At 36.7% G+C, this 27,544-nt stretch overlaps 2 non-coding genes across 2 annotated transcripts; both read right to left on the reverse strand.

The window, feature by feature from the left end:
* Window positions 1-7,873: 7,873 nt before the first annotated feature.
* On the reverse strand, window positions 7,874-7,981 carry LOC112746684 (small nucleolar RNA R71). The gene has a single exon (XR_003174554.1). It is a non-coding gene; the product is annotated as a small nucleolar RNA R71 (small nucleolar RNA).
* A 12,358-nt stretch (window positions 7,982-20,339) lies between these two features.
* On the reverse strand, window positions 20,340-20,447 carry LOC112746302 (small nucleolar RNA R71). Its single transcript, XR_003174193.1, has one exon. It is a non-coding gene; the product is annotated as a small nucleolar RNA R71 (small nucleolar RNA).
* Window positions 20,448-27,544: the final 7,097 nt, after the last annotated feature.

The following is a 27,544-nucleotide window of genomic DNA, read 5'->3' on the forward strand; positions in this document are numbered from 1 at the left end:
CACACGTTCAATATTCCTTTTATTTTATATTTCTCTTTCACTTTTAGATGCTTTAATGCTTGTATTAGTTATGTTGCCTAATTGGCTGATGAACCATCCATGTTAAGGATTCTTTTTATTTGATATAATTTGAGGTATTTCAAAATTATGATTTCTTTCTTTTATTTATATAAATAAAATAGATTTTTCCCTTTTGGCTTTGGTTGAGTCATTGGAGACACTTGACTTATCAAACTCATTGTTGATTGAAAATTAGAATTCTTCAAGAATTAATTCGAGTTCCAATAACTCTAGCCTTTCCCAAGGAAAGACTAGGACCTGAGGAATCAAAAATTAATTTATCCACTTAACTTATCTTCATAGTTAGAGGTTAACAAAGTGGGAGAAAAATCCAATTCTCATTACAATTGATAAGGATAACTAGGATAGGACTTCCAATTCCTCATACCTTGCCAAGAGTTTATTTTATAGTTATTTATTTATTTTATTCTTCTTATCATTTAACATACTGCTTCCTTACTTTCAAAACCCCCAATTTACAAGACTCATAACCAATAATAAGAACACCTTCCTGCAATTCCTTGAGAAGACGACCCGAGGTTTAAATACTCGGTTATCAATTTTAAAGGGGTTTGTTACTTGTGACAACCAAAATATTTGTAAGAAAGGTTGATTGCTTGGTTTAGTAATTATACTTGTAACGAGAGTTTACTATAACTTCTAAACCATCAATCTTCAGTTCTGTCAGGTGCAATTTTGAAAGAACAGATGCTTGACGGTTTAGAATTCATGATAAATTTCCGTTGCAAGTATAGTTTCTAAACCAAGCAATCACCCTTTCTTACAAACGTTTTGGTTGTCACAAGTAACAAACCCCTTAAAAAATTGATAACCGAAGTATTTAAACCTCAGGTCGTCTTCTCAAGGAACTACAGGGAGGTGTTCTTATTATTGGTTATGAGTCTTGTAAATTGGGGATTTTTAAGATAAGGAACAGGTAATTTAAATGTCAAGGAAAATAAATTAATAATAATAAAATAAACTCTTGGCAAGGTATGAAAATTCGGAAGTCCTATCCTAGTTATTCTTATGAGAATTGAAGTTAATCCCACTTAGTTAACCTTTACGAAAGCAAGGGAAAGTCAAATGAACTAAATAGTTAGATCCCCAAGTCCTAGCCAACTCCTAAGGAAAGACTAGAGTTAGTGGGATTCCAGTCAATTAGCAGACATAACAATCAATCACGATAAGTTTGATAACTCAAGAGCCTCCAGTTAATCAATTAAAGCCAAGAATATAAAAAAGCTAAACAAGAATCATAAATCTGAAATACCTCAATTGCATTAATAAGAGAAAATCAATCTAAACATAAAGAGTTCATAAGCCACTTTGCCAACATAAGTAATTAAAGAAAAACATTGAAGTATCTGAAAGTAAAAGAGAAATATAAAGTAAAAGAAATATTGAACCTAATGAAGATTTGAAATCCTAAATTCTTTAAGAGGAATCCTAATCCTAAAACCTAAGAGAGAGAAGAGAACTTCTCTCTCTAAAAACTACATCTAAACTATAAAAAGTGAATGATCGGAAGGCTTCATTTTGAATGGATGCATTCCCTCACTTTATAACCTCTAATATGTGCTTTCTGGACTTGGATCTAGGCCAAAAAGGGCTTCAAAAATCGCTGGGAGCATTTTCTGCAGTTTCTGGTGCGTGACGTCTGTCACGCGTTTGCGTGGGTCACGCGGTCGCGTCATCTGGGAGGTTTCCTTGTCACGCGTTCACTTTGGTCACGCGTACGCATCATTTGCGTTCTGCTCAAGGCGCGCGTCCGCGTCAGTCACGCATTCACGTCACTGCCTTTTCGTGCTAGGCATGCGGCCGCGTCGTCCATGCGTTCGCATCGCTGCCCTTTTCTTCAAAAACTCCATTTTGTGCTTTTCTTCCATTTTTGTATGTTTTCTTTCCATCCTTTAAATCATTCCTGCCTTAGGAGATCTGAAAATACTTAACACACATATCACGGCATCGAATGGTAATAAAGGGTAATTAAAATTGATAATTTTTAAGCATAAGAAACATACTTTTCACATATATCACATAATAAGGAAGGGAGAGTAAAACCATGCAATTTCACATGAATAAGTGGGTGAAGGATTGAATAAATCACTTAAATTGAGCACAAAATACATAATAAAATATGGGTTTATCAAAATGCTAAACCTAAAAGATATTATTTGTAAATAAAGATTACAAAAAAAAAAAATAAAACTAAGTGCTAAATCCACTTGGAGGCCCAACGAGGTCTGAAACAGACTGCTGCTGGCGTTCAACTTCAAGAATGGGCATTGAACGCCAAGGGAGGAGATGCGCGCTTCTAGTTGTGTCCCCCTGCTGGCGTTAAACGCCAGGTGGGCGTTCAGGGCCCATGGGGTGTTGCCAGCATTTTCCTTTCTTGCTTCAGACTTCTCCAAACTGCTCCGAATTTCACCTAAAATCATAAAAATACAAGAAAAACTCAAAGTAGCATCCAAAGGTAATTTTTACACTAAAATCAAGTAAAAGTAAATAAAATCTAACAAAATTCATATAAAAATAACTAGAAAAAGGGTATAAGATGCTCACGTATCTTAAGTCTCATTAGTAAAAGTTGCTTGGAGTCGAGCTGGAAGTGAGGAACACACTTGGAAATTTGAGTCAGAAATGAGAAAAGACTAAGCGCACCTATTTTCAGGTAACTGAATATGAATTTCAAGGGCAAAATTCTTAACATAGTGGATAGGATGTAAATCCCGCGAAATTAATAAATAATTAGCCAATAAATTAATTATTTTTCAAAGAAATTAGAAAAATTAATTTTTATAATTTATAGAAGTAGAAATATTAAAAAATATGGATTTTGACACTAGTTTTAAAGATTTTGACCCAAAACCGGACCGACGTGTAATGAGTTATTGAAAAATTAAATTTATTATATTTGTTAAGGATTTTATTCTAAGAAAATTATTTTATTAAAAGTAATTAAATAAAATTTTATGATAATTTGAATTTAAAAATAATTAGGAATTATATGTAATTTTCATAATAATTAGAGTTTTAATTAATTAGAATTTTTATCTAATCTTTATTATAATTGGATGTTTGGTATAATTGAAATTATAATTTTGGTAATTGAAAAATAAGAAAAAATTGTGTAATTTAATTTAAGTAACTTCTATTATGAACAATTTATGATTTAATTCGAGTTTTTTTATTTTTAGATAATAATCTATTAAAAATGGTTAAATTTATTTTATAAATACTTTGAGTTTAGATTAATTAATATTTTTGTATAATTTTACTATAATCAATTATTTTATATAATTTGAAATTAAGATTCTAGTGATACAAATGATAGAAATTTATATGATTGCATTTAGATAGTTGATATTTGAATTTAAACTGTACTTTATAAAATGAAATTAATATGTTTATTTTATAATTTAAATTAGAAATAATTGTTTAAACTTTGTAATATATTAATAAATAATGTTCTTAAATATATTTAATAGAGTACATTTAATTTTAAAATTATTATTTTACCCTTCAATTTTATCAAAATATCTACTCTATCCTTATTCCTTTATAAAAATTTAACCCTAACCCTAAATTTCCAAATCAAAAACCCTAATTTTGTCCTAAACCTAACCTTAGCTCCTTCAACCGCCACCCCCTTACACCCTTTCCCTCACCCTCATCGCGGCACACACACACACACAGACATAACACCACACCCAATCAGCCCACACAACTTCCGTGACACACCCACACACTATGAACGGAGCTGCACCGCGTCACATCACCGTCAAACGGCCGTCCAGCTCGTCATCATGCAGTGCACGATGAGCCCATTCCACCACCGTCAACATCAACGCCGTCACAGAGAAGAGAAGAAGAGGATAATGTGACACGAGCCAAGGTCGAGAGGAAGGGACACCGTCTCGCCTTACCACCGAGGAGCCTGTCACACGCGTCATAGTCGATCTGACTTAGAGCCGCAATCCTACGCGTCGACATCGGCATCGACGAAGAGCAGAGAGAGAGAAGACGTGAAGAAGAGGACCCGTTGATGAACGGATAATTTATACGCTTTTTGGCATTGTTTTTTTATAGTTTTTAGTATGATTTAGTTAGTTTTTAGTATATTTTTATTAGTTTTTAAATAAAAATAACATTTCTGGACTTTACTATGAGTTTGTGTATTTTTCTGTGATTTCAGGTATTTTCTGGCTGAAATTGAGGGACTTGAGCAAAAATCAGATTCAGAGGTTGAAGAAGGACTGCAGATGCTGTTGGATTCTGACCTCCCTGCATTCAAAGTGGATTTTCTAGAGCTACAAGAGTCCAAATGGTGCGCTCTCAATTGCGTTGAAAGGTAGACATTCAGGGCTTTCCAGCAATATATAATAGTCCATACTTTGCTCGAGTTTAGATGACACAAACTGGCGTTCAACGCCAGCTCTCTGCCCTATTTTGGAGTTAAACGCCAGAAACAGGTTGCAAAGCAGAGTTAAATGCCAGAAACAGGTTACAAACTGGTGTTTAACTCCAATGAAGACCTCTACACGTGAAAGCTTCAATGCTCAGCCCAAGCACACACCAATTGGGCCCGAAAGTGGATTTCTGCATTATTTACTCATTTCTGTAACTCTAGTAACTAGTTTAGTATAAATAGAAATTTTTACTATTGTATTTACGTCTTTGGATCATTTTGAGATCTCTTGACCTCGATGGATGGCTGGCCAATCAGCCATGTCTACCCCTATTATCACTTATGTATTTTCAATGGTAGAGTTTCTACACACCATAGATTAAGGTGTGGTGCTCTGCTGTTCCTCATGAATTAATGCAAAGTACTATTGTTTTTCTATTCAACTCAAGCCTATTTCTTCTCTAAGATATTCATTCACACACAAGAACATGATGAATGTGATGATTATGTGATGCTCATCACCATTCTCACTTATGAACGCGTGCCTGACAAACACTTCCGTTCTACATGCAAACAAGCTTGGATGCATATCTCTTAGCCTCCTGATTCACGATCAGAGTCTTCGTGGTATAGGCTAGAACTATTGGCGGCCATTCTTGAGATACGGAAAGTCTAAACCTTGTCTGTGGTATTCCGAGTAGGATCTGGGAAGGGATAACTGTGACGAGCTTCAAACTCGTGAGTGCTGGGCGTAGTGATAGACGCAAAAGGATTACTGAATCCTATTCCAGTATGATCGAGAACCGACAGATGAGTAGCCGTGCAGTGACATAGCATCTTAGACCATTTTCACTGAGAGGATGGGAAGTAGCCATTGACAACAGTGATGTCCTACATACAGCTTGCCATGGAAAGGAGTATGAAGGATTGGATGAAAGCAGTAGGAAAGCGGAGATTCAGAAGGAACAAAGCAACTCCATACGCTTATCTGAAATTCTCACCAATGAATTACATAAGTATCTCTATCTTTATTTTATATTTTATTTATCTTTTAATTATCAAAACTCTATAACCATTTGAATCCGCCTGACTGAGATTTACAAGGTGACCATAGCTTGCTTCAAGCCGACAATCTCCGTGGGATCGACCCTTACTCACGTAAGGTTTATTACTTGGACGACCCAGTGCACTTGCTGGTTAGTTGTGCGAAGTTGTGACAAAGAACTAAGATTATGAACGTGCGTATTAAGTTTTTAGCGCCGTTACCAAGGAATGAACGATCACAATTTTGCATACCATGTTTTTAGCGCTGTTGCTGGGATTGTTCGAGATTGGACAACTGACGGTTCATCTTGTTGCTCAGATTAGGTAATTTTATTTTATTTTTAAGCTTTTTATTTCTTATTTTCAAAAAATACAAAAAAATTTTTCTTCTTTTCCATTTTTCCCAAAATAATTTTCGAAAAAAACCAAAAATATTTTGTGTTTCTTGTTTGAATCTAGTGTCAATTTTTAAGTTTGGTGTCAATTGCATGTGTTTTAAATTCCCTTTAATTTTCAAAAATTCATCAAATGTTCTTCATTGATATTCAAATTGTTCTTGATAATTTGCTTTGTTTGATCTTTGCATTTTTATGTTTTGTGTCTTTTCTTGTTTCTCATATGAATTTTCAATTTGTTAGGGTCTAAAATTTGAAAATTTCTATGTTTGGTGTCTTGCATGTTTTTCTTTTCTTAAAAATTTTCAAAAATAAGTTCTTGGTGTTCATCTTGACATTCAAAGTGTTCTTGGTGTTCATCTTGACATTTAAAGTGTTCTTGCAAGCATCATGTGTTTCGATATTGAATTTTCATGTTTTGAGTCTTTTTGTTGTTTTTCTCTTTCTTCATTAAAAATTCAAAAATCAAAAAACTATCTTTCCCTTTTTCTTCTCATAAAATTCAAAAATTTGAGTTGACTTTTTCAAAATTTTTTTTTAAAATCTAGTTGTTTCTTATGAGTCAAATCAAATTTTCAATTTAAAAATTCTATCTTTTTCAAATCTTTTTCAAAAATCAAATCTTTTTCATTTTTTCTTTCATATTTTCGAAAATTTTAAATTCTGATTTTCAAAATCTTTTTCTTATTTCTATTTCATATTTTCGAAATTAATGCTAACAATTAATGTGATTGATTCAAACATTTTAAAGTTTTTTACTTGCCTCTTAAGAAAGGTTCAATCTTTAAATTTTAAATCATATCTTTTTGTTTCTTGTTAGTCAAGTAATCAACTTTAATTTTCAAAATCAAATCTTTTTAAATTTCTTTTTCAAATCTTTTTCAAAATAAGTTTCAATCACATCTTTTTCAAAATCAATTTCAAAATCTTTTCTAACTTCTTTTCTAACTTCTTATCTTTTCAAAAATTGATTTTCAAATCTTTTTCAATTAACTACTTGACTTTTTGTTTGATTTTAAAAGTTTACTATTTCAATCATATCTTCTTCAAAACTACCAAACTAATTCTCTCTCTAATTTTCGAAAATCACCTTCCTCTTTTTCAAAATTCCTTTTTAATTAACTAATTGTTTTAACTTTTAATTTAATTTAATTTTTCTTTTTTTTAAAATTTTCGAATTTTAATTTTAATTTTAAATTAAAAACAAAAATATTTTTCTTTTCTTTTCAATTATTTTCGAAAATTCCCTCTCTTATCTCCTTCTAATTATTTACTTATCTACTAACACTTCTCTTCTTCTTAAAAATTCGAACCCTCTCCCTGTTTCTGTGTTCAAATTTCTTTTCTTCTTCTACTCACATAAATGAATCTCTATACTGTGACATAGAGGATTCCTCTTCTTTTCTGTTCTCTTCTTTTTCACATGAGCAGGAGCAAGGATAAGAACATTCTTGTTGAAGCTGATCCGGAACCTGAAAGGACTCTGAAGAGGAAGCTAAGAGAAGCTAAAATACAACACTCTGAAGAGGACTTTACTGAAATTTTTGAAAAAGAAGTTGAGATGGCCGAAACCAATAACAATGGTGGAGGTGCAAGGAAGATGCTTGATGACTTTACTGCACCAAATTCCAATTTACATGGAAGAAGCATCTCAATCCCTGCCATTGGAGCAAACAATTTTGAGCTAAAGCCTCAATTAGTTTCTCTGATGCAACAGAACTGCAAGTTTTATGGACTTCCATCAGAAGATCCTTTTCAGTTCTTAACTGAATTCTTGCAGATCTATGATACTGTTAAGACCAATGGGGTTGACTCCGAGGTCTACAGGTTTATGCTTTTCCCGTTTGCTGTAAGAGACAGAGCTAGAGTATGGTTAGACTCTCAACCTAAAGATAGCCTGAACTCTTGGGATAAGCTGGTCACGACTTTCTTAGCCAAGTTCTTTCCTCCTCAAAAGCTTAGCAAGCTTAGAGTGGATGTTCAAACCTTTAAACAGAAAGAAGGTGAATCCCTCTATGAAGCTTGGGAGAGATACAAGCAACTGACCAAAAAGTGTCCTTCTGACATGCTTTCAGAATGGACCATCTTGGATATATTCTATGATGGTCTATCTGAGTTATCAAAGATGTCATTGGACCATTCTGCATGTGGATCCATTCACCTAAAGAAAACGCCTGCAGAAGCTCAAGAACTCATTGACATGGTTGCAAATAACCAGTTCATGTACACTTCTGAAAGGAATCCTGTGAGTAATGGGACGCCTCAGAGGAAGGGAGTTCTTGAAATTGATACTCTGAATGCCATATTGGCTCAGAATAAAATATTGATTCAGCAAGTCAATATGATTTCTCAGAGTCTGAATGGATTGCAAGCTGCTTCCAACAGTACTCAAGAGGCATCTTCTGAAGAAGAAGCTTATAATCCTGAGAACCCTACAATAGCAGAGGTGAATTACATAGGGAACCCTATGGAAATACCTATAATCTCTCATGGAGAAATCATCCAAATTTCTCATAGAAGGATCAACAAAAGCCTCAACAAGGCTTTAATAATGGTGGAAGAAACAGGTTTAGCAATAGCAAGCCTTTTCCATTATCCACTCAGCAACAGACAGAGAATTCTGAGCAGAATCCATCTAGCTTAGCAAATATAGTCTCTGATCTATCTAAGGCCACTCTAAGTTTCATGAATGAAACAAGGTCCTCCATTAGAAATTTGGAGGCACAAGTGGGCCAGCTGAGTACAAGAGTCACTGAAACTCCTACTAGTACTCTCCCAAGCAATATAGAAGAGAATCCAAAAAGAGAGTGCAAGGCCATTACCTTCCTTGGTGAGGAGGAGGAGGATGTGAATCCTAGTGAGGAAGACCTCCTAGGATGCTCAGTGACCAATAAGGAGTTTCCCTTTGAGGAACCAAAGGAATCTGAGGCTCATCTAGAGACCATAGAGATTCCATTGAACCTCATTTTACCATTCATGAGCTCTGATGACTATTCATCTTCTGAAGAAGATGAAGACATTGCTGAAGAGCAAGTTGCTCAATATTTAGGAGCAATCATGAAGCTAAATGCCAAATTATTTGGTCATGAGACTTGGGAGGATGAACCTCCATTGCTCATCAAGGAACTAAATGCCTTGGTTCAGCAAACTCTACCTCAAAAGAAATAGGATCCTGATAAATTCCTAATTCCATGTAACATAGGCACCATGATCTTTGAGAAGGCTCTGTGTGACCTGGGGTCAGGCATAAACTTAATGCCACTCTCTGTAATGGAGAAACTAGGAATCTTTGAGGTACAGGCTGCTAAATTCTCATTAGAAATGGCAGACAAATCCATGAAACAGGCTTATGGACTAGTAGAGGACGTGTTGGTAAAGGTTGGAGGCCTTTACATCCCTGCTGATTTCATAATCCTAGACACTGGGAAGGATGAGGATGAATCCATCATCCTTGGAAGACCCTTCCTAGCCACAGCAAAAGCTGTGATTGATGTGGACAGAGGAGAGTTGGTCCTTCAACTGAATGAGGACTACCTTGTATTTAAAACTCAAGGTTCTCCTTCTGTAACCATGGAGAGGAAGCATGAAAAGCTTCTCTCACTACAGAGTCAACCAAAGCCCCTACACTCAAACTCTAAGTTTGGTGTTGAACCCCCACATTCAAACTCTAAGTTTGGTGTTGGGAGGTCCCAACAATACTCTGAACATCTGTGAGGCTCCATGAGAGCTCACTGTCAAGCTATTGACATTAAAGAAGCGCTTGTTGGGAGGCAACCCAATGTTATTTAATTATATCTATTTATTTTCTATTGTTATTTTATATTTTTTTTAGGTTGATGATCATGTGGAGTCACAAAAAACTACTGAAAAATCAAAAAGAGAATGAAAAACAGCATTAAAAATAGCTCACCCTGGAGGAAGAACTTACTGGCGTTTAAACGCCAATAAGAAGCATCAAACTGGCGTTTAATGCCAGAAAGAAGCATGGAAGTGGTGTTAAACGCCAGAAACAAGCAGCAAGCTGGCGTTTAACGCCAGACATGCATTCTAAGGGTGTTTTGCACGCTTGACTGGAGGAGGGATGCTAAGTCCTTGACCCCTTTTGATCTGTGGACCCCACAGGATCCCCATCTACCCCCTTCTTTCTTTTTTTGCTCGGGGACGAGCAAACATTTTAAGTTTGGTGTGGTAAAAGCATAGCTTTTTGTTTTTTCATAACCATTAATGGCACCTAAGGCCAGAGAAACCTCAAGAAAGAGGAAAGGGAAGGCAATTGCTTCCACCTCTGAGTCATGGAAGATGGAGAGATTCATCTCAAGGGTCCATAGCTCAGTAGTAGAGCATTTGACTACACATCAAGAGAGCCCACTCATGGACCTCAACAAGAGCATGAGGAATTCCCTCATCCCTGAGATGCCTCAAGGGATACATTTTCCTCCCCACAACTATTGGAGCAACAAAGACAAGGAAGAGACATAGAGGAGCTCAAGAGCACCATTGGTTCTTCAAGAAGAGGAAGATGCCACCCTCACTAAGGTGGACCCGTTCCTCAATCTCCTTGTTCTTATTTTCCTGTTTTTTGTTTACTATGCTTTATGTTTTATTTATGTTTGTGTCTTTACTATATGATCATTAGTGTTTAAATGTCTATGTCTTAAAGCTATGAATGTCCTATGAATCCATTACCTCTCTTAAATGAAAACTGTTTTAATTACAAAAGAACAAGAAGTACATGGTTTCGAATTTATCCTTGAAACTAGTTTAATTATTTTGATGTGGTGACAATACTTTTTGTTTTCTGAATGAATGCTTGAACAGTGCATATGTCTTTTGATATTGTGGTTTATGAATGTTAAATATGTTGGCTCTTGAGAGAATGATAAAAAAGGAGAAATGTTATTGATAATCTAAAAAATCATAAAATTGATTATTGAAGCAAGAAAAAGCAGTGAATACAAAAGCTTGTGAAAAAAAAAAAAAGAGAAAAAAATGCCAAAAGCTCTTAAAACCAAAAGGCAAGAGCAAAAAGCCAATAGCCCTTAAAACTAAAAGACAAGGGTAAAAAGGATCCAAGGCTTTGAGAATTAGTGGATAGGAGGGCCTAAAGGAATAAAATCCTGGCCTTAGCGGCTAAACCAAGCTGTCCCTAACCATGTGCTTGTGGCGTGAAGGTGTCAAGTGAAAACTTGAGACTGAGCGGTTAAAGTCAAGGTCCAAAGCAAAAAAAGAGTGTGCTTAAGAACCCTGGAAACCTCTAATTGGGGACTTTAGCAAAGCTGAGTCACAATCTGAAAAGGTTCACCCAGTTTATGTGTCTGTGGCATTTATGTATCCGGTGGTAATACTGGAAAACAAAGTGCTTAGGGCCACGGCCAAGACTCATAAAGTAGCTGTGTTCAAGAATCAACATACTGAACTAGGAGAATCAATAACACTATCTAAATTCTAAGTTCCTATAGACGCCAATCATTCTGAACTTCAATGGATAAAGTGAGATGCCAAAACTATTCAAGAGGCAAAAAGCTACTAGTCCCGCTCATCTGATTGGAGCTAAGTTTCATTGATATTTTGGAATTTATAGTATATTCTCTTCTTTTTATCCTATTTGATTTTCAGTTGCTTGGGGACAAGCAACAATTTAAGTTTGGTGTTGTGATGAGCGGAATTTATACACTTTTTGGCATTGTTTTTGTATAGTTTTTAGTATGATTTAGTTAGTTTTTAGTATATTTTTATTAGTTTTTAAATAAAAATTACATTTCTAGACTTTACTATGTGTTTGTGTGTTTTTTTGTGATTTCAGGTATTTTCTGGCTGAAATTGAGGGAGTTGAGCAAAAATCAGATTCAGAGGTTGAAGAAGGACTGCAGATGCTGTTGGATTCTGACCTCCCTGCATTCAAAGTGGATTTTCTAGAGCTATAGGAGTCCAAATGGCGCGCTCTCAATTGCGTTGAAAAGTAGACATCCAGGGCTTCCCAGAAATATATAATAGTCCATACCTTGCTCGAGTTTAGATGACACAAACTGGCGTTCAACGCCAGCTCTCTGCCCTATTCTGGAGTTAAATGCCAGAAACAGGTTGCAAAGCAGAATTAAACGCCAGAACAGGTTACAAACTGGCGTTTAACTCCACGGAAGATCTCTACATGTGAAAGCTTCAATGCTCAGCCCAAGCACACACCAAGTGGGCCCGGAAGTGGATTTCTGCATCATTTACTCATTTCTGTAACTCTAGTAACTAGTGTAGTATAAATAGAACTTTTTACTATTGTATTTACATCTTTGGATCATTTTGAGATCTCTAGACCTCCATGGGAGGCTGGCCACTTGGCCATGTCTACCCTATTATCACTTATGTATTTTCAACGATAGAGTTTATACACACCATAGATTAAGGTGTGGAGCTCTGTTGTTCCTCATGAATTAATGCAAACTACTATTGTTTTTCTATTCAACTCAAGCCTATTTCTTCTCTAAGATATTCATTCGCACACAAGAACATGATGAATGTGATGATTATGTGACGCTCATCACCATTCTTACTTATGAACGCGTGCCTGACAAACACTTCCGTTCTACATGCAAACAAGCTTGAATGCATATCTCTTAACCTCCTGATTCACGATCAGAGTCTTCGTGGTATAGGCTAGAACTATTGGCGGCCATTCTTGAGATCCGGAAAGTCTAAACCTTGTCTGTGGTATTCCGAGTAGGATCTGGGAAGGGATGACTGTGACGAGCTTCAAACTCGCGAGTGCTGGGCGTAGTGACAGACGTAAAAGGATTATTGAATCCTATTCCAGTATGATCGAGAACCGACAGATGATTAGCCGTGCGATGACAGTGCATCTTGGACCATTTTCACTGAGAGGACGGGAAGTAGCCATTGACAACGGTGATGCCCTACATACAACTTGCCATGGAAAGGAGTATGAATGATTGGATGAAAGCAGTAGGAAAGCGGAGATTCAGAAGGAACAAAGCAACTCCATACGCTTATCTGAAATTCTCACCAATGAATTACATAAGTATCTCTATCTTTATTTTATATTTTATTTATCTTTTAATTATCAAAACTCTATAACCATTTGAATCCACCTGACTGAGATTTACAAGGTGACCATAGCTTGCTTCAAGCCGACAATCTCCGTGGGATCGACCCTTACTCACGTAAGGTTTATTACTTGGACGACCCAGTGCACTTGCTGGTTAGTTGTGCAAAGTTGTGATAAAGAACTAAGATTATGAACGTGCATATTAAGTTTTTAGCACCGTTACCAAGGAATGAACGATCACGATTTTGCATACCACCCGTCCCACACCGCCACTACACTACCGTCGATGTGGAACCCTAGCCATCGCAGTCACGCCCGTTGCAAAGCCTTTAAATTTGCCACTCGATGGGAATTTTGTTGCCACTAATGACACCAAGGAGCCAGACCAGAGAGAAGAGAAACGTGACAGGGAAGCTCTATGGAAGCTGGTCACCAGAAGTACGTCATTATCGTACTAAAAGTAAGGTGTTACTCTACGAGCTAAACTGGTTGAACCGGGCCCAAGGCCCAACCTATAAAAACACTAAAAGGAGCCATCTTCTTCATTATTTCCTATAAACCCTCTTTGAGAAGAGAAGATTAGCAAAAAAACAACCCAAACCCTCATCAAACATTTCAATTCTACGTAACTTTTAATCCAGAGCTCTGATTGACGAGCCGTTAGCGGTCACGTGTTTGTCTCGAAATTCTCTTCATATTTATCTAAAAAAAGTGGTAAGAAATTTGAATTTCTCTCCCAGTTATCCCTCTCCTCAATTTTGTGATTTTAGAGTTTAGGTAATGAGGAATTGAATGATTTTGATGGTTTAGGTGAACTCTAACAGTAGATAATCAATGGGTTTTGTCCAATTGATCCATGGGTAAGGTAAGGAGCCTTGTGAATTATTGAATCAGTGAATCCTATGATGATTATAATGATATTGTGTGAATTAGATTGTGTTCTTGTTGATTTGGAGTTCAATGGGGCAGTTTGGAAAGAAATCTGGGTGATTAAACTTGAGAAATTGACGTTTGGAACCTTGGAGCTTGTGAAAGGAGAGGTTTTTGAGGTGTTCCAAGTTTTGGGGGGAATCGGCCAAGATATAATTTTGGTTTCTCGTAGTTAATGTTTAATATCACATGAAAAATTAGGCTAGAAGACCTCAAGATAGGAATGAACTGAATGAATTATTGATGGATTGTCTATAAAGGATGAATGAATTTTTATGTGTTGGAATATGACTTTAATGAGTATAAAATAATGTTGATTATTGATGTGTTGAAGGTTGATGGAGGGTTTGTAAAATTGAATTAAACGGATTGGTTGAGAAATGTGAGGTTTGATTTTGTAAACATTTAATATTGGAAGTGGTTTGATTTTGAAATGAATTATTGATGGATTGTCTATAAAGGATGAATGAATTTTTATGTGTTGGAATATGACTTTAATAAGTATAAAATAATGATGATTATTGATGTGTTGAGGGTTGATGGAGGGTTTGTAAAATTGAATTGAACGGATTGGTTGAGAAATGTGTGGTTTAATTTTGTAAACATTTAAAATTGGAAGTGGTTTGATTTTGAAATGATTTGATGCTAGAAATCATTTGAATTATTGAGAGGTGTTTGGTTTGGTGGTTGAGACCCTTGAGGGGTAGCAGAAATTCAAGTTTTAGAGCAAATACTGCCAAAATTTCTATAAAAAATGGAGTTTTGATTTGAAGTGTTTTGCTTGAGTATGCATTGTTTTAGTTTGCTTAATTCGTTATCTCTGCTTATCTGCTACTTATTCTACTTGTTGTAATTGCACCTCTATCTGTGTTTTCCTTGCTTGAATTGTATGTGTATGTTTTTTGAGAGACCCCTATTGGTGGAGGTGTGAGGGAGGAGGGTTGTTCCATCGATGATTCGGAGGATTGGAGGAGACAGAAAATGAAGTGTTAAGTTAAAGTTAGATTTAGAACTTGAATACTTTAGATAACTTACCTAATTTCTGGTTTAGTTGGATCTTTAAGCTAAAATCTGAGTGTCGGAGTTCTAGGAGTGCCTCTGGCTTTCCCGGGACCTTTTATATTAACTATGCGGGCACCTTTACCATGTTGAGAACCCCCAGTTCTCATTCCATACATATTTCTGTTGTTTTTTCAGATGCAGGTCGAGAGGCACCTCGTTGAGCGTCTGTAGACCTTCCTTACAAGCGAAGAACTGATTTTTGGGTTGTTAAGTTTTGTTTTAAGTTTTGTATATATGTATATAGAATCTCCACATGTATATTATTTTGTCCATCCTAGAGGTTGACTTGGAGAAATAGGTGTTTATTCTATAGTTTAAGTTATATTTTGGGTTGTATATATATATATATATATATATATATATATATACTCTGGCCGACTTTAGCTTCGTAGGTCGAGTCAGGAGCTTGATATCTGTATTTTGGAACTCCAATCTGTATATTATGTTTATAGCCTTCTTTGATCTTACCTATCCATTCTACGATTATCCATGCAAGTGTGACACGATTTTTCTATTTTCATTTTTCTTTAGCTTATTCTTCAAGGCTCTTAGATATGATTTCTTTCAACTATATTTATGTACGTATTTTATTTTTAGAGGTCATAATAGCTCGCCACCTCTTCTTTATGACTTAAGCGTAAGGCTCTATGTGGTAGGGTGTTACATTATGGTATCAGAGCAGTTCGTTCCTGTAAAGCCTGAGGGACGGACTAACTATGCTTTTGGGCATACTCTAGGTATATGTATATGCTAATTAGGATATCTATTTGATATATGTGTCTTTTTTATTTATGAGCATGCATTTGCAGCTTTGAAGCATTAGACTTGAGATATTAAGACTGATCACCTTAATATCACTTGTTTAGTGTGAAAAGAAACCAAATGATGACTTTTGGATGTGAATGCGTTCGAGGCAGAGGTCGAAATATTAATGCAAAACCTGAAACCACTATGAATAATCCCATGCAGGCAACGACTAATGCCCTTGGTCAGCAAATTAATAACGGAAACGGGGGTAACGATGGAAATGGTCCGATGACCTGAGCAACTTTTCTAAAGATAAACCCACCAACCTTTAGAGGAACTACAAATCCCACAGAGGCTGATAACTGGTTTCATGCAATGGACAAAGCTTCGCGTGCGCAATAAGTGCCTGAAGATCAGTGTGTTGAGTTTGCTACTTATCAACTGATGGGTGAAGCTCAGTATTAGTGGTAGGGGACCCGATGCCTTCTGTAGTGAGATAATATTGCAATTCCTTGGGATGTATTCTCAAGAGTGGATAATTTATACCCTTTTTGGCATTGTTTTTACATAGTTTTTACTATGTTTTAGTTACTTTTTATTATATTTTATTATTTTTTATGCAAAAATCACATTTCTAGACTTTACTATGAGTTTGTGTGTTTTTCTATGATTTTAGGTATTTTTTGGCTGAAATTGAGGGACCTGAGCAAAAATCTTATTCAGAGGCTGAAAAAGGACTGCAGATGCTATTGGATTCTGACCCTCCTGCACTCGAAGTGGATTCTCTGGAGCTACAGAAGCCCAATTGGCGTGCTCTCAATTGCATTGGAAAGTAGACATCTTTGGCTTTCCAGAAATGTATAATAGTCCATATTTGCTCGATATTTGATGGCCCAAACTAGCGTTCAAATGCCCATTAGAGACCCTTTTCTGGAGTAAAACGCCAGAACTGGCACCAGAACTGGAGTTAAACGCCCAAACTGGCACCCAAGCTGGCGTTTAACTCCAAGAATGGCCTACTCATGTGAAAGCTTCAATGCTCAGCCCAAGCACACACCAAGTGGGCCCCGGAAGTGGATTTCTACACTATCTGCACTTAGTTACTCATTTTCTGTAAACCTAAGTTACTAGTTTAGTATAAATAGCACTTTTTACTATTGTATTCGCATCTTTGGAATCTTTTGATGAACTTCATCATCTTAGGACTTGGAGGCTGGCCATTCGGCCATACCTAGACCTTTTTCTCTTATGTATTTTCTACGGTGGAGTTTCTATACCTCATAGATTAAGGTGCGGAGCTCTGCTGTTCTTCATGAATTAATACAAGTACTATTGTTTCTCTTTCAATTCATGCTTACTTCTTCTCCAAGATATACTCTCGTACTTAATTCAGTTAAGTCAGAATGAAGGGGTGACCCGTGACAATTACCCACTATCTTCGTTACTCGCTTAGCCAAGATCCGCGTGCCTGACAACCACAAGCGGTCTACATGATGTTCAATGTAGTCATTGGATGACAGCCGGAGTATATTCTCTTGGGTCTCTGATCTACGGACCGAGTCCAGAAGATTAGAACCTTCGTGGTATAGGCTAGAACCAATTGGCTGCATTCTTGAGATCCGGAAAGTCTAAACCTTGTCTGTGGTATTCCGAGTAGGATTTGGGAAGGGATGACTGTGAAGAGCTTCAAACTTACAAATGTTGGGCACAGTGAGAGTGTGCTAAAGAATAGAGAGATCCTATTTCGACACTAGTGAGAACCGACAGATGATTAGCCGTGCGGTAGCTGTACCTGGTATTTTTCATCCGAGACGAGAAATTCGACAGTTGATTAGCCGTCCAGAGATCGTACCTAGTATTTTTCATCTGAGAGGATCATACAGCTTGCCATGTAAGGAAGCACACATGATTGGAAGAAGACAATAGAAAAGTAGAGGTTCAGAAGCAACAAAGCATCTCCAAACGCTTATCTGAAACTCCCACCAATGAATTACATAAGTATCTTTATCTTATTTTATGTTTTATTTATCTTTTAATTATCAAAACCTCATAACCATTTGAATCTGCCTGACTGAGATTTACAAGATGACCATAGCTTGCTTCAAGCCGACAATGTCCGTGGGATCGACCCTTACTCACGTAAGGTATTACTTGGACGACCCAATGCACTTGCTAGTTAGTTGTGCGGAGTTGTGAAAAGTGTGAATCACAATTTCGTGCACCAAGTTTTTGGCGCTGTTGCCGGGGATTGTTCGAGTTTGGACAATTGACGGTTCATCATGTTGCTTAGATTGGGTAATTTTATTTTATGTTTAAGCTTTTTATTTTTTATTTTTATTTTCGAAAAAAATACAAGAAAATAAAAATAAAAATTGTGTTTTCGAAAAATTCATAAAAATTTTTAAGAATGAATTCTAGAGCTTCTTGAGATATGTTGAAGCCTGGTTGGCTGTTAAGCCATGTCTAATCTTTTGGACCGAGGTTTCCACTTTCCATTGTAGAAAGGACATGTCTGTATTTGTATGCTAAAAGCTTGGCTGGTCATTTGGCAATGTCTAATTCTTTTGGACCGAAGCTTTGGACTAACAGTGCATGAATCCTGGAATTCTTATTAAAAATTTTGAATTTCTTTATTTTCTTTTTCCAAAATAATTTCGAAAAATACAAAAAATTTAATAAAATCATAAAACCAAAAAAAAATTGTGTTTCTTGTTTGAGTCTAGTGTCAAATTTTAAGTTTGGTGTCAATTGCATGTTTTAATTTTTCTTTAATTTTCGAAAATATATGCATTGTGTTCTTCATTGATCTTCAAGTTGTTCTTGATGATTTTCCTTGTTTGATCTTTAAATTTTCTTGTTTTGTGTCTTTTCTTATTTTTCTTGTGCATTTTCGAATTCATAGTGTCTAAACATTAAAAATTTCTAAGTTTGGCGTTTTGCATGTCTTTCTTTTCTTAAAAATTTTCAAAAATATGTTCTTGATGTTCATCATGATCTTCAAAGTGTTCTTGGTGTTCATCTTGACATTCAAAGTGTTCGTGCATGCATTATTTGTTTTGATCTTAAATTCTTATGTCTTGTGTCATTTTGTTGTTTTTCTCTTTCTTCATTAATTCAAAAAAATAAAAAATAATATCTTTCCCTTATTTTACTCATAAATTTCGAAATTTTGGGTTGATTTAGTCAAAATTTTTTAATTTTAGTTATTTCTTGTTAGTCAAGTCAAAATTTCAAATTAAAAATTCTATCTTTTCAAATCTTTTTAAAATCAAATCTTTTTCATTTTTCTTTCATGTTTTTTTTTCGAAAATTCTTCAAAATAAATTTTCAAAATCTTTTTCTTAATTTTTATTTCATAATTTTTGAAATCATTGCTAACATTTAATGTTTTGATTCAAAAATTTCAAGTTTGTGACTTTCCTGTTAAGAAAGGTTCCATCTTTAAATTCTAGAATCATATCTTTTAGTTTCTTGTTAGGCAAGTCATCAACTTTAATTTTAAAAATCAAATCTTTTTAATTTCCTTTTCAATCTTTTTCAAAATAAATTTCAATTATATCTGTTTCAAAATTTAATTTCAAATCTTTTTCTAACTTCTCATCCTTTCAAAATTGATTTTCAAATCTTTTTCAATTAACCACTTGATTTGTTTGTTTTAATTTAAAAAAGTTTACTATTTCTTATCTTTTTTAAAACCACCTAACTACTTCTCTCTCTCATTAATTTCGAAAACAACTAACCACTTTTTCAAAATTCTTTTTAATTAACTAATTGTTTTAAATTCTAATTTTATTTTATTTCCTTCTTAAAATTCGAATTCTAACTTAATTAATTAAATAAAAATCAAAATATTTTTCTTCTCCCTCTTTTTAATATTCAAATAACTCTCTCTCTCAGCTCTTTCTATTTATTTTATATTTTTTACTAACACTTCTCTTCTACTCATAATTTGAACCCTCTCCCTCTCTTTGTGCTCGAATTCTTCTTATTCTCTCTCTACCTCATTCTTCTATTCTTCTACTCACATAAAGGAATCTCTATACTGTGACATAGAGGATTCCTCTTCTTTTTCTGTTCTCTTCTTTTTCATATGAGTAGGAATAAGGATAAGAACATTTTTGTTGAAGATGATCCGGAACCTGAAAGGACTCTGAAGAGGAAGCTAAGAGAAGCTAAAGCACAACACTCTGGAGAGGACCTTACAGAAATTTTCGAAAAAGAAGAAGACATGGCAGCCAAAAATAACAACAATGGTGGAGATGCCAGGAAGATGCTTGGTGACTTTACTGCACTAACTTCCGACCTCTATGGAAGAAGCATCTCAATTCCTGCAATTAGAGCAAACAACTTTGAGCTTAAGCCTCAATTAGTTTCTCTAATGCAGCAAAATTGCAAGTTTCATGGACATTCATTGGAAGATCCTCATCAGTTCTTAGCTGACTTCTTGCAGATCTGTGACACTGTTAAGACCAATGGGGTTAATCTTGAGGTCTATAGACTTATCCTTTTCCCTTTTACTGTAAGAGACAGAGCTAGGATATGTTTGGACTCACAACCTAAAAAAAGCCTGAACTCTTGGGAAAAGTTGGTCAATACTTTCTTGGCCAAATTCTTTCCACCTCAAAAGTTGAACAAGCTTAGAGTGGAAGTTCAAACCTTCAGGCAGAAGGAAGGTGAATCCCTCTATGAAGCTTGGGAAAGATACAAGCAATTGATCAGAAGGTGTCCTTCTGACATGCTTTCAGAATGGAGCATCCTGTGTATATTCTATGATGGTCTATCTGAATTATCCAAGATGTCCTTGGATAACTCTACTGGTGGATCTCTTCATCTGAAGAAGATGCCTGCATAAGCCCAGGAACTCATTGAAATGGTTGCAAATAACCAGTTCATGTATACTTCTGAAAGAAATCCTATGAATAATGGGATGACTCAGAAGAAAGGAGTTCTTGAGATTGATACTCTGAATGTCATATTAGCTCAGAATAAAATATTGACTCAGCAAGTCAATATGATTTCTCAGAATCTGACTGGAATGCAAGCTACATCCGGCAGTACTAAAGAAGCTTCATCTGAAGGAGAAGCTTATGACCCTGAGAATCCTGGAATAGAATAGGTGAATTACATGGGAGAATCCTATGGAGACATCTATAATCCTTCATGGAGGAATCAAACTAATTTCTCATGGAAGAATCAGCAGAAGCCTAATCAAGGCTTCAATAATAATAATGGTGGGAGAAATAGGTTTGGCAATAGCAAGCCTTTTCCATCATCTTCTGAGCAACAGACAGAGAATTCTAAGCAGAGCCTCTCTGACTTAGCAACTATAGTCTCTGATCTATCTAAGACCACTTTCAGTTTTATGACTGAAACAAGGTCCTCCATCAGAAATTTGGAGGCACAAGTGGATCAGCTGAGTAAAAGAGTTACTGAAATCCCTCATAGTACTCTCCCAAGCAATACAGAAGAGAATCCAAAAAGAGAGTGCAAGGCCAAAACTATATCCAAAATGGCCGAACCTATAGAGGAGGAAGAGGCAGTGATTTCCAGTGAGGAAGACCTCAATGGACGTCTACTGGCCACTAAGGAGTTCCCTAATGAAGAACCAAAGGAATCTAAGGCTCATACAGAGACCATAGAGATTCCACTGAACTTATTGTTGCCATTCATGAGCTCTGATGAGTATTCTTCCTCTGAAGAGGATGAAGATATTATTGAAGAGCAAGTTGCTCTCTATCTTGGAGCAATCATGAAGCTGAATGCCAAGTTATTTGGTAATGAGACTTCGGAGGATGAACCTCCATTGCTCATCAATGAACTGAATGCTTTGGTTCAACTGAAATTACCTCAAAAGAAACCGGATCTCGGAAAGTTCTTAATACCTTGTACCATAGGCACCATGACCTTTGAGAAGGCTCTGTGTGACCTGGGGTCAGGAATAAACCTCATGCCACTCTTTGTAATAGAGAAACAAGGGATCTTTGAGGTACAAGCTGCAAGAATCTCACTAGAATTGGCAGACAAATCAAGGAAACAGGCTTATGGACTTATAGAGGATGTCTTAGTGAAGGTTGAAGACCTGTACATCCCTGCTGATTTCATAATCCTAGACACTGGGAAGGATGAGGATGAATCCATTATCCTTGGAAGACCCTTCCTAGCCACAGCAAGAGCTGTGATTGATGTGGACAGAGGAGAGTTAGTCCTTCAATTGAATGAGGACTACCTTGTGTTTAAGGCTCAAGGATCTTCTTCTGTAACCATGGAGAGGAAGCATGGAAAGCTTCTCTCAATACAGAGTCAAACAGAGCCCCCACACTCAACTTTTAAGTTTGGTGTTGGGAGGCCACCATTAAGCTCTGAGTCTCTGTGAAGCTCTCTAAGAGCTCACTGTCAAGCTATTGACATTAAAGAAGAACTTATTGGGAGGCAACCTAATGTTATTTAATTATATTTATATATTTTGTTTTCCATTGTCATGTTATATTTTCTTTAGGAAGATGATCATGTGGAGTCACAAAAACAGCTGCAGAATTAAAGCAGAATCAAAAACAGCATAAAAAACAACACACCCTGGAGGACAGGCTTACTGGCGTTTTAACGCCAGTAAGGATAGCAGAATGGGCGTTTAACGCCCAGTTTGGCAGCATTCTGGGCGTTAAATGCTAGAATTGACAGACAGACTGGCGTTTAATGCCAGAAAGGGTGTCTGGTATCTGGCTGGCGTTAAACGCTAGAAAGGGGCATCATCTTGCCGTTTAACACCAGAAAAGGTAGCAGAGTTGGCGTTAAATGCTAGAAATGGCACACAGAGGGCGTTTAAACACCAGAAAGGTGCAGGGAGCAGAATTCCTTGACACCTCAGGATCTGTGGACCCCACAGGTTCCCCACCTACCCCAACTCACTCTCTCACCTCTTCACACCTCTCCATAACACTCTTCCCCAAATACCCTTGACCAATCACATCAACACCTCTTCCCAAACACCATTCACCTATTAAATCCTACCCTTTTCCCCACAATCTCTTCACCACTCACATCTATCCATCATAAAACCCCACCTACCTCACCATTCAAATTCAAACCATTTTCCTTCCAAACCCAACCTCCTCTTACACGAATTCCCTCTCCCTCTTACCCTATAAATACCCCTCCTTACCACCTTCAATTTCACACATCATAAACACTTACACCCCCTTCGCCGAATCCACACACCCCTCCATCTCCTCCATTTCTTCTTCTTCTCCTCCTTTCTTTCTTCTTTTGCTCGAGGACGAGCAAACCTTTTAAGTTTGGTGTGGAAAAAGCTCTGCTTTTTATTTTTCCATAACCATTAATGGCACCTAAGGCTGGAGAAACCTCTAGGAAGAGGAAAGGAAAGGTAATTGCTTCCACCTCCGAGTCATGAGAGATGGAGAGATTCATCTCACAAGCCCATCACTAAGAAGAGGATGGAGCAAACAAGAGAGCCCACTCATAGACCTCAAAAAGAGCATGAGGAAATTCCTCATCAAGAAATCCCTAAGTTGCCTCAAGGAATGCATTTCCCTCCACAAAACTATTGGGAGCAACTCAACACCTCTTTAGGAGATTTGAGTTCCAACATGGAGCAACTAAGAATGGAGCACCAAGAGTACTCCATCATCCTTCATGAAATCAGAGAGGACCAAAAGGCCATGAGAGAGGAGCAACAAAGGCAAAGAAGAGACATAGAGGAGCTAAAGCACTCCATAGGATCTTCAAGAGGAAGAACTAGCCACCGTCACTAAGGTGGACCCGTTCTTTAATTTCCTTGTTCTTATTTTTTTTGTTTTTCGGTTTTTATGCTTTATGTTTGTCTATGTTTTTGTCTTTATTACATGATCATTAGTGTTTAGTGTCTATGCCTTAAAGCTATGAATGTTCCATGAGTCTTTCACCTTTCTTAAATAAAAAATATTTTCTGAAAAAGAAAAAAAAGTACATGGATTTCAAATTCTATCTTGAAATTAGTTTAATTATTTTGATGTGGTGGCAATACTTTTTGTTTTATGAATGAATGCTTGAACAGTGCATATTTTTGATATTGTTGTTTATGAATGTTAAAATTGTTGGCTCTTGAAAAAATAATGAAAAAGGATAAATATTATTGATAATCTGAAAAATCATAAAATTGATTCTTGAAGCAAGAAAAATCAGTGAAAAACACAAAGCTTGCGAAAAAAAATGGTGAAAAAAATAAAGAAAAAGAAAAAGCAAGCAGAAAAAGCCAATAACCCTTTAAACCAAAATGCAAGGGTAAAAAGGATCCAAGGCTTTGAGCATTAATGGATAGGAGGGTCCAAAAGAATAAAATCCTGGCCTAAGCGGCTAAATTAAGCTGTCCCTAACCATGTACTTGTGGCGTGAAGGTGTCAAGTGAAAGGCTTGAGACTGAGCGGCTAAAGTCATGGTCCAAAGCAAAAAAGAGTGTGCTTAAGAGCTCTGGGCACCTCTAACTAGGGACTCTAGCAAAATTGAGTCACAATCTGAAAAGGTTCACCCAGTTATGTGTCTGTGGCATTTATGTATCCGGTGGTAATACTGGAAAACAAAATGCTTAGGATCACGGCCAAGACTCATAAAGTAGCTCTATTCAAGAATCAACATACTGAACTAGGAGAATCAATAACACTATCTGAATTCCGAGTTCCTATGGATGCCAATCATTCTGCACTTCAAAGGATAAAGTGAGATGCCAAAACTATTCAAAAGCAAAAAGCTACTAGCCTCGCTCATCTAATTAAAACTAATCTTCATTGATAATTTTGGACTTTATTGTATTTTCTCTTCTTTTTATCCTATTTTTTTTAGTTGCTTGAGGACAAGCAACAATTTAAGTTTGGTGTTGTGATGAGCAGATAATTTATACCCTTTTTGGTATTGTTTTTACATAGTTTTTAGTATGTTTTAGTTACTTTTTATTATATTTTTATTAGTTTTTATGCAAAAATCACATTTCTGGAGTTTACTATGAGTTTGTGTGCTTCTCTGTGATTTTAGGTATTTTTTGGCTGAAATTGAGCGACCTGAGCAAAAATCTGATTCAGAGGCTGAAAAAGGACTGCAAATATTGTTGGATTCTGACTCTCCTGCACTCAAAGTGGATTTTCTAGAGCTACAGATGCCCAATTGGCACGCTCTTAATTACGTTGGAAATTCTACATCTTGGGCTTTCCAGCAATGTATAATAGTTCATACTTTGCCCGAGATTTGATGGCCCAAACTAGCGTTCAAATGCCCACGAGAGACCCTTTTCTGGAGTAAAACACCAGAACTGGCACCAGAACTGGAGTTAAACGCCCAAACTGGCACCCAAGCTAGCGTTTAACTCCAAGAATGGTCTATGCATGTGAAAGCTTTAATGCTCAGCCCAAGCACACACCAAGTGGGCCCCGGAAGTGGATTTCTACACTATCTGCACTTAGTTACTCATTTTCTGTAAACCTAAGTTACTAGTTTAGTATAAATAGCACTTTTTACTATTGTATTTGCATCTTTGGAATCTTTTGATCATCTTTTGAAGAACTTCATCATCTTAGGACTTAGAGGCTGGCCATTAGGCCATGCCTAGACCTTTTTCTCTTATGTATTTTCTACGGTGGAGTTTCTACACCTCATAGATTAAGGTACGGAGCTCTGCTGTTCTTCATGAATTAATACAAGGACTATTATTTCTCTTTTAATTCACGCTTACTTCTTCTCCAAGATATACTCTCATACTTAATTCAATTAAGTCAGAATGAAGGGGTGACCCGTGACAATCACCCACTATCTTCGTTACTCGCTTAGCCTAGATCTGCGTGCCTGACAACCACAAGTGTTCTACATGATGTTCAACGTAGTTATTGGACGACAGCTGGAGTATATTCTCTTGGGTCTCTGATCTACGAACCGAGTCCGAATGATTAGAACCTTCGTGGTATAGGCTAGAACTAATTCGCAACATTCCTGAGATCCGGAAAGTCTAAACCTTGTCTGTGGTATTCCGAGTAGGATCTGGGAAGGGATGACTGTGAAGAGCTTCAAACTTGTGAATGTTGGGCGCAGTGACAGTGTGCAAAAAGATAGAGGGATCCTATTTCGACGCTAGTAAGAACCGACAGATGATTAGCCGTGCTGTAGCTGTACCTGGTATTTTTCATCCGAAATGAGAAATCTGACAGTTGATTAGCCATGCAGAGATCGTACCTGGTATTTTTCATCCGAGAGGATCATACAGCTTGCCATGGAAGGAAGCACGCATGATTGGAAGAAGACAATAGAAAAGCAAAGGTTCAGAAGCAACAAAGCATCTCCAAACACTTATCTGAAACTTCCACCAATGAATTACATAAGTATCTTTATCTTATTTTATGTTTTATTTATCTTTTAATTATCAAAACCTCATAACCATTTGAATACGCCTGACTGAGATTTACAAGATGACCATAGCTTGCTTCAAGTCGACAATCTCCGTGGGATCGACCCTTACTTACGTAAGGTATTACTTGGACGATCCAGTGCACTTGCTGGTTAGTTGTGCGGTGTTGTGAAAAGTGTAAATCACAATTTTGTGTACCATATTCTAGTCCAAGTTTTATAAGAAGTATTCCCCGAACTCAGCAAGGACGGTTAAGGAGCTTGAGTTGCTACAACTGAAAAAAGGTCCTATGTCAATGGCAGAGTACACTAATCAATTTGAGGAATTGTGTTGATTCTCTAGGCTTTGTCTGGGTGCTCCGGGGGATTTTAAAGAATGGAAATGCATAAAATATGAAGGTGGTCTATGGAGTGACATCCTGAGTATAATGAGCTCGATGGAGATCAGAGTTTTCTCTGAACTGGTAAACAAATGCCAAGTTGCTGAGTATTATGCAAGAAAGGCCATGTCAAACAAAAACGATCACCGAGCTTTTATTAGGAGAGATCAGGGGAGGAACTTCACACCTAGAGGACAGAATTTCAAGTGAGGAAGCTATGTTCCACAACCACATCAGGGCCATAACACCTTCTAGAGATTCAACAATAATAATAACCAGGGAAGAGGCAAAGGAAAGCAGATTCAGAATCCTGCCAACAACTTGACATGTAAGAGATGTGAGGTATATCATCCGAACACTCTGTGCAGAGCTGGACTGGGTGTATGATACTATTGTGGTAGAGCCGGGCATCTGTCCTAGAACTATCCAAACAAGAAGAGGTTTGATGCCGGGAGAGCACAGCAACCAGGGCGAGTGTTCACTACATCTGGTGTGGGTGCCAAGGGATCCGAGACACTGATAAGAGGTAACTATAAAATGACTGGTAGAACTTTAATTGCGTTATTTGATACTGGAGCATCACACTCATTTATAGCATTTGAGAAGTCTAGTGAGTTAAGATTGAAGATAGTTATGTTGGCCTATGATTTAAAAGGGCATAATGCTACCTCTGAAGCTATTGTGGCTAGATTAGGTTGTCCACAAGTTCCGTTCGGAGTTAAACAATGAGATTTTGTCTATGATTTAATTTGTTTACCGATGACTGGTCTTGATCTCATCTTGGGATTGGATTAGTTATCAAAGAATCGTATATTGCTTGACTGTCCTGAAATGTCATTGTATTTTATGCTGGAAGGGTCAGAAGGACCGGTTATGGCGAAGTGTTATTATCTGAATTCCATTGTGGTAAACTGCATCGGATGTGAATGTCAGGGTGTTATGCTGTTACCTGCAAATGTGTCAGGCGAGGAGCAAAGTTTAAATAAGATTCTAGTTGTGAATGAATTTCCAAAAGTATTCCTTGAAGACATAATTGAATTTTCTCCCTCTCGAGAAATCAAATTTCCGATTGAGCTGG

The sequence above is a fragment of the Arachis hypogaea genome, chromosome 14 (assembly GCF_003086295.3).
Source record: "Arachis hypogaea cultivar Tifrunner chromosome 14, arahy.Tifrunner.gnm2.J5K5, whole genome shotgun sequence".
In the NCBI taxonomy this organism is placed as follows: Eukaryota; Viridiplantae; Streptophyta; class Magnoliopsida; order Fabales; family Fabaceae; genus Arachis; species Arachis hypogaea.